Source organism: Balearica regulorum, chromosome 15, assembly GCF_011004875.1.
Source record: "Balearica regulorum gibbericeps isolate bBalReg1 chromosome 15, bBalReg1.pri, whole genome shotgun sequence".
NCBI lineage: Eukaryota > Metazoa > Chordata > Aves > Gruiformes > Gruidae > Balearica > Balearica regulorum.
The window spans coordinates 9394128-9406146 of NC_046198.1; the positions used below are offsets into that span (position 1 = coordinate 9394128).

At 52.7% G+C, this 12019-nt stretch overlaps 1 long non-coding RNA gene across 1 annotated transcript; it reads right to left on the bottom strand.

Annotated features, from left to right (window-relative positions):
* Positions 1–2764: 2764 nt before the first annotated feature.
* Positions 2765–11625, bottom strand: LOC142603992 (uncharacterized). The gene is made up of 3 exons (XR_012837881.1): positions 10371–11625; positions 9492–9655; positions 2765–3349 (listed from the first exon to the last, which is right to left on the bottom strand). It is a non-coding gene; the product is annotated as an uncharacterized LOC142603992 (long non-coding RNA).
* Positions 11626–12019: the final 394 nt, after the last annotated feature.

Genomic DNA, 12019 nt, shown 5'->3' on the forward strand with positions numbered 1-12019 from the left:
GGGAGAATCAGATCAAAAGGCAGAAAAAAATGCTTGATCATACCAAACCCTGAATACATTTCAGGCTAAACATGCATATTGTCTTAAAGCAAAACTATATGGTTGTACATAAGGAGATATACAGTTGGAATAATAGTCATCACTATACCTACTTAATTAATATCTTAATTCACAGTATCTGAATCTCCTTCACTAATTCTTTTCCCTGCTTAGAAGAGAACAACAACCTACCCAAAGCAGTGCAGGTTTCTGGAAGCAAATTTCACACAGCATCCCCACTCTCTTGGCTTTCTTGCCATGGCTCTTCTTTTCTTTTTCAGCATCAGCATCTAAACATCTGGGTCATGGTGGAGCTTAGAGCTGGAAGCGACACAATATAGTGAGAAAGGATGTTTTTGTGCTATTTCCAACCTTCCCAGAACAGAGAACTTCAGAAACCCCTTTACAAAGGCTGCTTTCTTCCTCTACGCCACTTTGAAAAGATGGGTGAAATCCTCAGTTATTTGCCTATACCAGGATTGTACAAGACAGAGACGATCAAAAAGGAGGGGGAAGGGGACGACGAAAAACATGGCCAAGTGTTTTTTTGTTTGTTTGTTTTAGCTTCTTTTGGTTAAAACTCCAGTTTTGGAGCAACTCCAGCCTCCTCTGTACTTGGGGAGAATGAAGGATCTGAATCGTTTACTAAAGATCCCCAGTGACATTTTAATTCATTTTTTCCCCCATACTAAAATTTCAGTTTCTTACTGAAATGTTGAATCGGAGCAAATTTTGGGTGCTTTTAAAGAAGCTTCACTCCTCAGCACACCCCGGGCTCAGCTGGCCAGTAAAGCTGGTTGGAAAAACCAGTCCCTTCGAGCATCCCTCCCCACCAGCCAAAAGCCCTGGGCAGGCTCGGCAGGCGCCAAGGCTGGGTCAGGAACGAGGGCAAGGAGTCGTCCTGATTTCCCTCCTCCATCCAGAAGGGCTTGTGAAAGAGATTAAGGGTCATGACCAGGGTCTCCTCAAACTCTGCACCCAAAGGTGAGGGTGATGCTCAGCTCAGTCCCTCTTCTCCAACCCATTTGGGTGCTCCCGGGGGTATTGCACCTGTGGGACAGACCCAACGCTGACACCAAAAATGGTGTGGGTGCTGCTCCCTTCCTCTTGTCCCCTCCGGGACGAGAGGTTATTCTGGCTCCATATGAGCTCAGTTTTGAGCCTGTGCAGGAGGGGGCTGCCAGATGGAGCAGCGCTGCCAAGCCCAGTGCAATGAGGTTGTTTTGGGAGGTGGAGTCTGTCTGCGGAGCGCTGGCCTGCGAGATGCATTGGCCGGCGCTCAACTATGTCCCTGTGATCTTGACCGAAGGAAGCCCGACGTTTTACCTCCTTCCACAGATCCCCATGGCTAATCCCCAGCTGCCTGGGGGCAGACCTCCATTTTCCAGCTAGCCTCCAATTTAGGAACCGGATCCTTTTTGCCTCCCCCCAACCCACTAGCAAACACTTGTGCAAAGCAGCTTGTCCCTGAAGGGAAAGCGCCTGGATGCTCTCTTCCCCCCATTTTTGCTCTTGCCTGGCGCACTGGAGCCAGTGTAGCTGATCAGCAAAGTCCTGCTCTGCCTTCCCCCTCCCAGTGCTTGCCCATCCCCACAGGGCTCCTGCTCACTGCCCCAGTCCTCGGCAGGTGGGGGGCTGAGCTCCATCTGCCCCCGCAGTCTTGGGGGCACTCCCAGCTGCCACCCATCTGCTGCTTCTTCCACCTTGTTCTCTCTTTTGGGGTGAAATCCCCTGTCAGGAATGCTTGGAAACACCAGGTTTTATTGCCATGCAAAGCTGCGTCCCACAGCTGCTTAAAGCATCTCCCAAACAGCATCTCTAAGGAGATACAGACAACATGGAAAAAGCCACCTTGGCCAAGCCTCTTACGGTTCAGAGCATCCTCACAGTGGTACCCGCGCCAAGTATCCCCATCACACCCCAACCCCTGCCGTAGCCGTGGGATGGTCCCAGAGGGCGCGGGATCCCCAGCATATCCCTGGAGTGTGGGGGGGTTGACCCCATTTAGCAGAAGACAGCGCTGCACACACCTCCCTGCCCAGGCCAGAGCAGCCACACGGTCCCTGCCTACAGCAACGCCAGGTACCAAACTGGGCAGGGACGTGGAGAAGGGGAGCGAGCCCCAGCCCAGCCCCGCGGTGCCTCGGCACACAGAGCTGCCATCCCAGGTACTGGAAAAATCAGGTGATGTCGCTTTTGTAGCACATCCCTTTTTGCAGGCGGCCTGAGAGTCAGAACATATTTTATCATATACATAATCTTGAAGAAAAAAACCCCTCATCTTCTAGATTCCCAGACAGTACACTCAGCATCCTCATGCTACTGATGTAATCCTGGAGGAAGGTCCCCTGGGCTCAGCCTCACTAAGCCGAAGCTGCACCGAGCCCTCGGCTTCAGGCCCTCGCCCGCGCACGGTGTGGGCCAGTTTCCCTGCAGCCCCTCGGTGCTGCACTGCTGGGATACCCCGGGCACGTTTTATGGACCCGTTTATACACTTGTTGAGTGTCTAAGTTCACTCTGCACCCACGGGGAACATTAATAGCTCAGTAAGGCTCTTTGCTAATACTATTCTTGCCGTCCTTTGTGTTCAGCTGCAGTAAAAATTAGCCAAGAATAAAACTGACATAATAACAACAGGAATAAAACCAACAGAGCAGATTCCTTAAGGTAGCTCTGCATAAGCAGGTACCCACCTTCAACCCTGAAGACTTTACCGTTAATTAAAAGCAACTGCAAGGCAAACCCTGAGCTGAGGTACAACAAGTGAAATGCAAGATAAGTTGGTGGCGTGATGCCAGGGTGCATATTTGACCCAAATTGCTTAAACTACAGCTGGTCGAGTGATTCACTGCATCCAGCTCCATCAATGGGCCTGGCCTGGCTCTCTGTTTGTGACTTGTCTCCGGAGAGACGGAGGGTTTCTTTGTTTTGTTTGTATGAACGCCTTGGTTATTCAGGGAACCGTGACACATGCTGTGGGAACATTGGCTGGCTGCTCCTGGAGAAGATGCACATGGTGGATCCATATTTGGACCTGACTGCTTGGCTCCCCTGGGACCCCTCCTGCTCTCGCTTGACCTCAGGAACATCACTCACGTCTTCGTGTGTCCCGAACTGTCCTGCTCCCCAGCTTACCTGGCACAAGGAGGGCCATGGTCAAGAGAGGTCTATATGTCATGCATGGGGTGTGTAGGTGGAGGAGAATGTAAGGACTTGGCTGGATCCCAAGCATCCTTCTAGCCCAGTGTCTGGTCTTTGATGGACGGATATCACTGGAGCACCAGGAGGGAACAGACACGGTCAGAGATGCCTGAAAGTGGAGAACACCTCTGTATTTAACAGCCCTTGGTGCTTGCTCTCCCTTGCACTTTTTGTGCCCACCTCGAAGGAGGTGGGTGGCACAGAGTGGGCCACCTGGTCTACCCATGGGCAGGTGGACTGGGGGCACAGAAGGGACTCTGTACCCAAAAACATGCACCCTAAGGCAGTTTAGCCCCATACGGACTCAGGCAAAGGAGAAATGCCAGCAATCTCCCCCTATACCCCATCCTCCCACTGCAAGGTGCTTCCTGCCTCCCTGCCTGTCTTTAAGCCACTTGAATATTAAATAAATGGGGAATATTAAATAAATGGAGCCAGGCCCTCGGCTGCCTGGCTGTGACGTTCCCTCTGCGCTAAAGAGAAACACGCCCCAAATACTTGAAATACAAAAATCTCAACCTGGGATCAATTTTTTTTCTTTTTGAGCCAATTTGAGGGAAGAAAAATCTGCCTGACTTTAGGAACGGACGGAGGAAGGAGATGAAAACAATTAGATACCATCTGAGCAGCCATCTCATGCCCTTCCAGGCTGAAATTGGTTGCTCTCTCCCGATGAACTTTCCATAATGTGGAGTACTGCCTTCAAGGGTTTTGGAAATACCAAACACAAATATATTCAGAGCTGCTGGAGTTCCCTGTGTCCGGAGCACCGTCCCCGGGCTGTGGGATTCCTGCCCCCTGCACCACGAAATGTCCTTAGTGACAGATTTACGCCAGGACCATCTGCAGGCCCTCCTGGGGGTAAGGCACAGACCAAGGCATCCTTGCTCCTTCTCCTTCCAAGCATGTTTTCCAATAGAAAAACATCTCTTTCCTCAAAATGGGAATTTCCCCAGGAAGCAGCCACGGCCAGCGAAACTCTTCCTTTCTGCTTTGCCATTCAAGCCACCTAAAACCGCACATTTCATTTTCGTGGCCAGTAAAACCAGAAGCCAACATTGGCCACGGTGGCAAAGCCTCATCCACCCCCCTGGACTCCTGCGCCTGCCGCAGAGCCGTCCCGATGGCTTTGAAGCCGTTTGGGCTTTGTCACGACCGCAGGCATCAAGGTTAAGTCCCTACAGGTGGGGACAAGGGAAAACCCAAGATGTCCAAGTATGGCCGGGGCAAGATTTTAGGACTCATGAGTGGGGCTTATGGCTGTGGGTTGAGCAGAGAAGCTGACGGGGAGGTGGGCATAGTGGTGAGCCTCAGCATCCAGCCCGGCTGACCCTGCGGGAGCATCAGCCCGACCCCAACTCCATCTAATTTTTTGGGGACACACGCACACACACACAAACCCTCCACCACTTTGAGATGGGCTCAGCCTTGCCCCTGGCAGAGCGCAGCCACCTTCCAGCCGCTGGGGCAGCAGATGGCAAATTGACATGAAAAAATGCTGAAAATGAAAATGCAACAAAATGCTACACAGTTGCCTGTCCCTTTCGATTCAGTTTTTAGTCAACTAAATTGTTATTGAATAAGGCAAGCTGCGTCAAAAATGTACTTTAATGAAGTGCAGCAGGGGCTCTGGCATTACTTCCCAAGCTCCACTAAGGTTTTAATCCCCCGGCTCTCTAAGCCACTGCGCGACATATGCTTTAAAGAGGATATTTTTTTGCTCCCTGGTATTTCACGCGTGTTATATTTTAAAGAGTGCTGCCAGTTTAGTTTAGGACCAAAATGTTGGTGTCACTCGGGGGATGGAGGCAGGGTGGGGGGTGGGGATACTTCACCAAAGTGATTAAAAATAATCCCAGAGCAACCTCAGAGGAAGGCGACCTGCCAGCCCGAGCCCCCTCGTGTGCCCCGCCAACAAGTCTGGAGGTGTGCAAAAAAATTTGGGAGGGGACGAAAATGCTGGGGAGGGGCGGGGGGGCGATGGGCACCCTCCACCCCCAGCCTCACCCTCCAGCCCAGTGCTGATCCAGCCGCCGAGGATAATCCCAGGGCACCAAGAACGGACTTTGCTAATTAGTCCTGGCTTATCTCAAGCAAACTTTCTGCTATGTTTGGTTAGGACCAGCCTGGAGTGACTAATATCTGCGGCAGGGAGGAAAAGCCCTCTTGGCATCTCTTTTCTTGCCTGGGAGAGCCTTGCTCAGGGAGATATTAAAGGCTTTTGTTTCCAGGAGCTGTCAAACCCCTCACCTTTCACAAGCACTAAAAACGGCCAGGGGAAAAAATATATGCGAGTGGAATAATAATTTTTAACTCATAAATTTGAGCTCGTAAATCAAGGATTGACGGAGCATTCGTTGTAATGTCTCGTGAGTTAACATTTGAGGTTTTCTTTCACCTGAGGAAAAAGGAAAAAAATACCCAAGTCTCTGCCCTTCCACGCCAGAGATTGCTATAAATCACCTTAATGTTACACTCTTGCTCTTAAATAGACCAAAAGCATAAGCGTGGGGAACAGATAGTGAAACCAGGTAATTTTAAAAGTACAGTACTGGGAAGAATGCTTATTTAAAAAAAAAAGAACAAACCCAACAGACGCAAACCAATCCCTCTCTGCTTTTAATAGCAGAGGGCAAATCCTGCTCTCTGAGAAACGCACCCTCAGGGACTGAGGCCAAGCCTTGGTCCTGGTCCTGCCGCGGCGCTGAGCTCGGCAAGGGCACGGGGACAGCTTGGCTGCCACTGGCAAACCACAGAACGGGCCATCTGTCTCCGTGGGTTTGAATTTCGGATTGAGTAAAACAAGAGAAAATATAGGCGCGAGGAGAGAGGTGTCCCACACGTGTGTAAGGGAGGGACGGAAAGGGATGGGGGTGGTACTTGGGTTGAATAGAGAATCTGGCCACCTGATGTCCCCATCTGTCCTCTGGCAAGCTGGGGACATCACTGCAACACGTGCTGCGATGGCAGACAGAGCCACATGCACGTGTCACAGCCGCCCACCGCAAGCCACGCTCCAGTGTCACCACGAAAGGGAGAGCAGCACCAAGCACTGCGTCCCCAAACTGGGACCCAACACACCCCAACTGGAGATGCAGCGGCAGCATCTGGCTCTCCCAAAGTTAAAAAAATGCTGGTTTTTCCCATGGGATTTCCTATGATTTTTATCTGTTTGGGATAAGAACGCTAAAGCTCAGCAGATCTGAACCTAGTGTCCCAAATGCTGAAGGTGCTTTGACCCTCACCCAGGGGTCCTCCCACCTCCATCACTGCTGTGCCCAGTCCAGCCCAGAGCAGATCCCCGCTGCTCCCACCCAGGGCCCTGCAGCCACCGGCACGGGGGCTCCAACCCCCAGGGTCCGAAGGGTCGCTGCCACCTGCCTCCCCCGGGGCTGTCCCCAAACCAGCAGCGAGGAGCAAGGAGCTGGCGTGGAAAATGCGAAATGGATGAGACGTTGGGTCGGGGAGGTTGTGGCCGTGTGGCCGGCAGAGCGCTGGGAGGAGGAGGAGGAGGAGGAAGGCATTGGCATGCGGAGCACAAGTGCGTGCGTGGCACTCTCCTCTGCCTAATCCGGTGGGTTCAAAGCAGCTGGGTGGTGCCGGGCGCAGCTGCGGCGTCTGAGCCCCAACAGGTGATGGCTCAGCTGTCCCCCTCCCCAAGGGGCTGTTCACTCTGGAGGGGGGCTGGTGTGGGGGCCAGCGGGTCCCCAACGCTTCAGCCGGCTCCATCCTGCCCTCGGAAAACTGCCCACACCTCCTCGGCGGCTGCGTGCAGCTTTGTACGGCTGCCTCCCCTCCGTGCCCCGCAGGACAGCACATCGCAGCGGGATGGGGCACGGCTGCTAGGAGGCATCAGTTGTGCAAAATCCTCCTAAAAAGTGCTCTGACTTGCTGGGAAATGTGGGACCGACCTGTTCTGCGTGGTGCTGGTGGCGTGGAGCTGGCATTGAGACCCTGCAAGCAGCACGTGGGTTGTTTGCCCTGTGCTGGTACCCGGTGCCCTGCCAGCGCATAGTCCCCCTCCAGCACCTGGTCCTCTGCGGATGCAGCTGAACGGCCCCTTGCTAGGAAATATTTTATCCCATCACTTTTGAAAATGCGTTTGCAAACAGTATCCTGCAGTGGAACTGCCCCGATCCCAGTGCAGCCAGACACAGGACCAGGAGAGGCCTCTTGGACAAATCCAGCCAAGCCCCTCTGCGTCCAGTGGCGCTGGAGGGATTTTTATTTCTGCTCCCAACTGTCTAGTTCCTCTCTGGAGGCTGCACCAGCAGAACAGACCATCTGCCACCAGCTGCATCAAAACGCAGCGATGGGCAGGGGAGTGTGGCAGAAACACTTGTGTCCGCCCGGGGCGTCCTGGCCAAAATCTGCGTCTGTAGCAGCCGGCGGTCACCGCCGGGCTCGGGCTGGGACAGTGGCGCAGGCAGAGAGGGGGCCGTGTCCGTACTTGGCTTCACGAGAACTGCGGCATCCTGCAGTGATCCCATCCCCACTGTGAAGGGATGCCCAAATTTCCCTCATTTGTATATGAATATAACAAAGCGTGACCTGAAATATTTCCCCACCAGCTGCAGCTAGGCATGACTGGTCAGATAAATGGCTCGCTCATCTCCCACACCCAAGAAATATCGATTAAAATACTACAAAGTACCCCGAGCCATCAATTTCCCGTGGGTGGCTAATGCAGGTGGCAGAGGGAAGGTGCATGCACCCCCCCCCCCGGCCCCGCAGAGTCTCCGGCATCACCAACAACCCGCTCGGGGTCCTCATTAAGCCATTCGAGCCACCATCGTCTGAGCAGCACCATTATTCGTGCAGCCTCCAGATCCCATTCCCCACTGTTAATTTCTACTTATCTGCATATTTTATTGAAAATTAAAATCCTTTTGCATTTTTCCCAGGGCTCAGTCATGAACGATCTTTTATCGCAGCCCTACTTGACTCCAATTAGTTGGGATAACAAAGCTGCCGCTGTTGGAGGATTATTGACAAATGCTCAAGGAAAAAAAATGGCAAGAGAATAGTCTATTAAAATGACAGCTTTTTAAGCCTGGAAACAAAACCGCCTGGCAATTAATAGTGCTGGGGAGGCACAGAAAATGCCGATTCTTAGTTTTTTGATGGCATTTCAATTGATTAGCCCGCTCCATTACTTTGTGTCTTGCTTCTCGTTACCTGATGGATCACCATCAGCATCCCTCGCCGAGCGCAACGCCGCTGCATTCGTTCTCCCCTCCGGGGACTGCAGGGACATCGGCACCAGCCATGGCTCCGCAACAGGAGCCCGGGGAAGCCGGAGGCATGGAAGTACATCCCGTAAAGGAGAGGCAGCCCCTGCCCTGCCCGCCTGCGGGGATGCTGCCCGTTTCCCAGGCCTCATGTTCACGTTGAGCTGTTCCCATGGGCGCCTGTCGGCACTGGGCTCCTGCCCCTAAAAACCTGCTCGATGCAGCTGCAACTATGGCACAAAAGGACTGAGAAGCATTGAGAGCAGCACAACTCATTCACTGATAACTCGCTAATGGTGTTTCATATTTTTTCCCTGGCATTTTTTTTTTTTAAAATAAAAGAATAGGGGGTAAAAATGAAGCATACTTGATAAAGGGCAGTGAGTGTTATCCCTAAAAAAAAAAAAAAAACCCAAAAAAAAACCTCACAGAGCTTTTTTTCTTTCATAGGTGGCTCGGACAGCTGGCTCTTTAAATATTAATCAGGGGCTCATTGATATGCAAATATGGTAAGAGGGAATAATGCTCCTGCAGCTGCGCAGCCCCGGCCGAGTGTTGGCCTCCTCTCCACCATGAATGGAAATATCTGAGGACACAGGTGCAGGGAGCCGACCACGAGCAAGATCCTGCTTAATAAGGTAATTTGTGAACGATGCTCTATAGAGACGAACCGGAGCAATCTTTTACCACTTGACAGTATCTGACCACTAAACAAGGTGTTAATCTTATAATTGTGGTGTTGACTGTTCCCTAGCACAACGTTCCTGGCCTTTTGCCCTGACACTTGGCCAGTTAAAATCAACTTAACTGACAGGTCGGATGCGCGCCAACCGATCGGCAATAAATTATTTATTGTTCTATTTCCAGAATAACAAGTAAACAGGAAAGACGGGGCATCCCACAGAGAGAAAACCGGTTTGGATACGCGTCGTTGGACCGAGTCGTGTTGCTCCATGTGGCCACCCCTGTCCCCGGTCCCCTGTGGGGCTGTGCCGAGCGGCCGCGCTCCCCGGCTCTCACCTCTTTCTGTTGGGAAGGTGACCGCATCCTGTCTTGCTTGAGCGAAGCCGTCTCCACCGACGGGTCTGGTGGTGTCACCTGTGTCCAGGGACCTGCAGGTGGGGTTTTGGGGTCGCTCCCTGTTCCTCATGCAGCTCCTGATACCCACTCTCCTCTTCAGTGAACTGGGGGCCAAGAAGAGAGACCAGTGGCAACGTCAGAGCCTGCTGTGGACATCACTGATGGGTGTCTGCTGGCTCCCTCTGCTAGACCGAGAGATGACTGGGCAGGTGGACCAGGTTGAGGGTGGCAAACATGAGCTCCGCTGCCGGGGGACCTCATCCCATCACCATGTCCTTGCTCCGAGGACATCCATGCTGCTGTGGTGCCCATGGTGGGGACCTTCAGCTGCTGCAGGAGAGACAACTGGGAAAGTGGGTCAGAGCCTTCAGCAGCACTTCATGTAACCAGAGCCAGTGGAGTTGGATGCCCATAAGTGTCCATAGGGCTCAGCTCACACATTTTGCTCTCTCCTGTCAGTTGCTGTTAGCATAGATGGGTCTACAGACTAAGGAGAGACAGTAAGGAAGGGTGTCTGTGAAGGCACCAAGAAAGGCACCTTTCATCACCACCCAACATAACCCAATGTGTTGCTTTGATGATTTAAACCCTCACAACCCCTTGACATGCTTCTTGGGAAGGGATGCCCTTTCTGCCTCCCGCTCCTACCTCTCAGGGCAGAGCTGGACCTGGACCATGGCTCATCCCTCCTGCTGATGGGCAAGATCAGCTTGATGGAGGCACATTGGGGCTGCTCCATCCCACATGGGACACAATGGAGGCATCGTGCCCTTCTATAACAGCAAAAGGAAACAAGCTCCGAGGCTGCAAATACAATACCCGCTGTCGCAGAGTATTTTTAAGATTTGCCTCCTGTGGTTGCCATCCTCCTTTTCCCTGCCAAGCTTCCTTGCCCGGGCTCCTGGTGATGAATGACCTCGTCCGGGTACCGCCGGTACCAGGCGCACGCAGCTGCGAGGCTTTTTTCCCTGGGGCGGGTGCTGCAGATGGCTGCTCCGCTGCCGAGCCCACAGCTGCACGCTCCCCGCTCGCCCCTCCGCAGCCGGCGCGCGCCCGTGCCACAAAGGGACAGAAAATGCAATTAATCAGAGAAAAGGAGCGAGCGGGAAGGGATGCTGGGATGTCTCGAGTTGCCGACCAAGCCACCCGCAGCTCGCCCTGCGACCAGCACGTCCAGCCTCACCGCAGCTGGCTCCGGCAAGTCTATGGCTGGGCGAGCGCTCGGATCTGCAGAGAGGTCTTGGGGCAAGGGCTGTCCGTGCGGTGTGGTCATTCCCAAAGTAGCTGAAGGTCTTCCTGGAGACAGGGAGAAGCACAACTTGTCATCTTTGTCTTCTGACTCAACTTCCAACTTTCCTGGTGTCGGTTCTTGGCCTCTGGGTCCCGCTCAAGGGGCAAAGCTCAGCTCCTGCTGCGCTCCCTTGCAGGCAGGGCTGGATGTGGCTGCTATGACCTTTGGATGTATGTGGGTGCTACAACCATTGTAGGTACAGGCAGCATCTCCCCTCCATTTGGGGACAGAGAGGATCATCTCAGAGACTGAAGTCATATTAGTTCAGTCACTTTTGAATTTGTTTAGAGTTTTTTGCAAAACTTTCCTAGCCTGTATAAAAGGTACTTCATTCCAGGAGATAAGAACAATTCCACCTAGCCTTATAGCTTGGCCTTTTGTTTCCAAAGTATATTTATCTGTCTTGGTATTTCAGCACTTGCATTGTTAATAATTATTAATAATTAATGATAAATTACTACTAATAATTATTGTTATTTTATATACAAGGGATTTGCCTCTTTCAACACTTTATCGGGAGTAAAACTGGATCTGTAACCTGGAGCATGGAGATCCCACTTTCCCACTTAGACCCCACTTTCCATCGCTTCAGGGCAGCAGCTGGCTCTTCGGTTTGGTGCAGGAGACAAAAATTAATTAAATGTACCAGCCCTGGGGCAGCACCGGGGGTTGCTCTTGCCGGGTAGGTACTGGTAGGGTTAACACACCCAGCGCAAGAGCCGTCTTGCTTTACATCAGCTGCCAGAGCTCACCCCGCAGATACAACTCCGATCCCTCCTATTTATTGCTTTCTCACAAGCATAAAACTTTTCCCTGAGCTGACAAGCGGCGGGGCTACACCGTGGTCCTCAGCTGAAATAATCCCGAGAGGACCAAACCCTGCGAAGGCAGAGCTGCTCCGGGAGGATGGAGCTTGCACCGCGCCGAGGGCTGGCTGGGCCGGAGGAGGATGCGGCTGTGCGACACCGACCGCTCCTCCAGCCGTGCCGGGACCACGCGCCAGCGCAGCAGACAGCTGCAGCAGAGGTATCTTTTTACCCTGGACCTTGTTAATGAACAAAAGCTTAGGAGAACGTGGGCGGCTGGGCTAGACGGAGAATAAACAGGGGATTAGCAGCGCGCAGCCCCTGAGCGAGGATCGGGCTCTTTTTTCCCTTGCACTCGAAACCCAACTCCT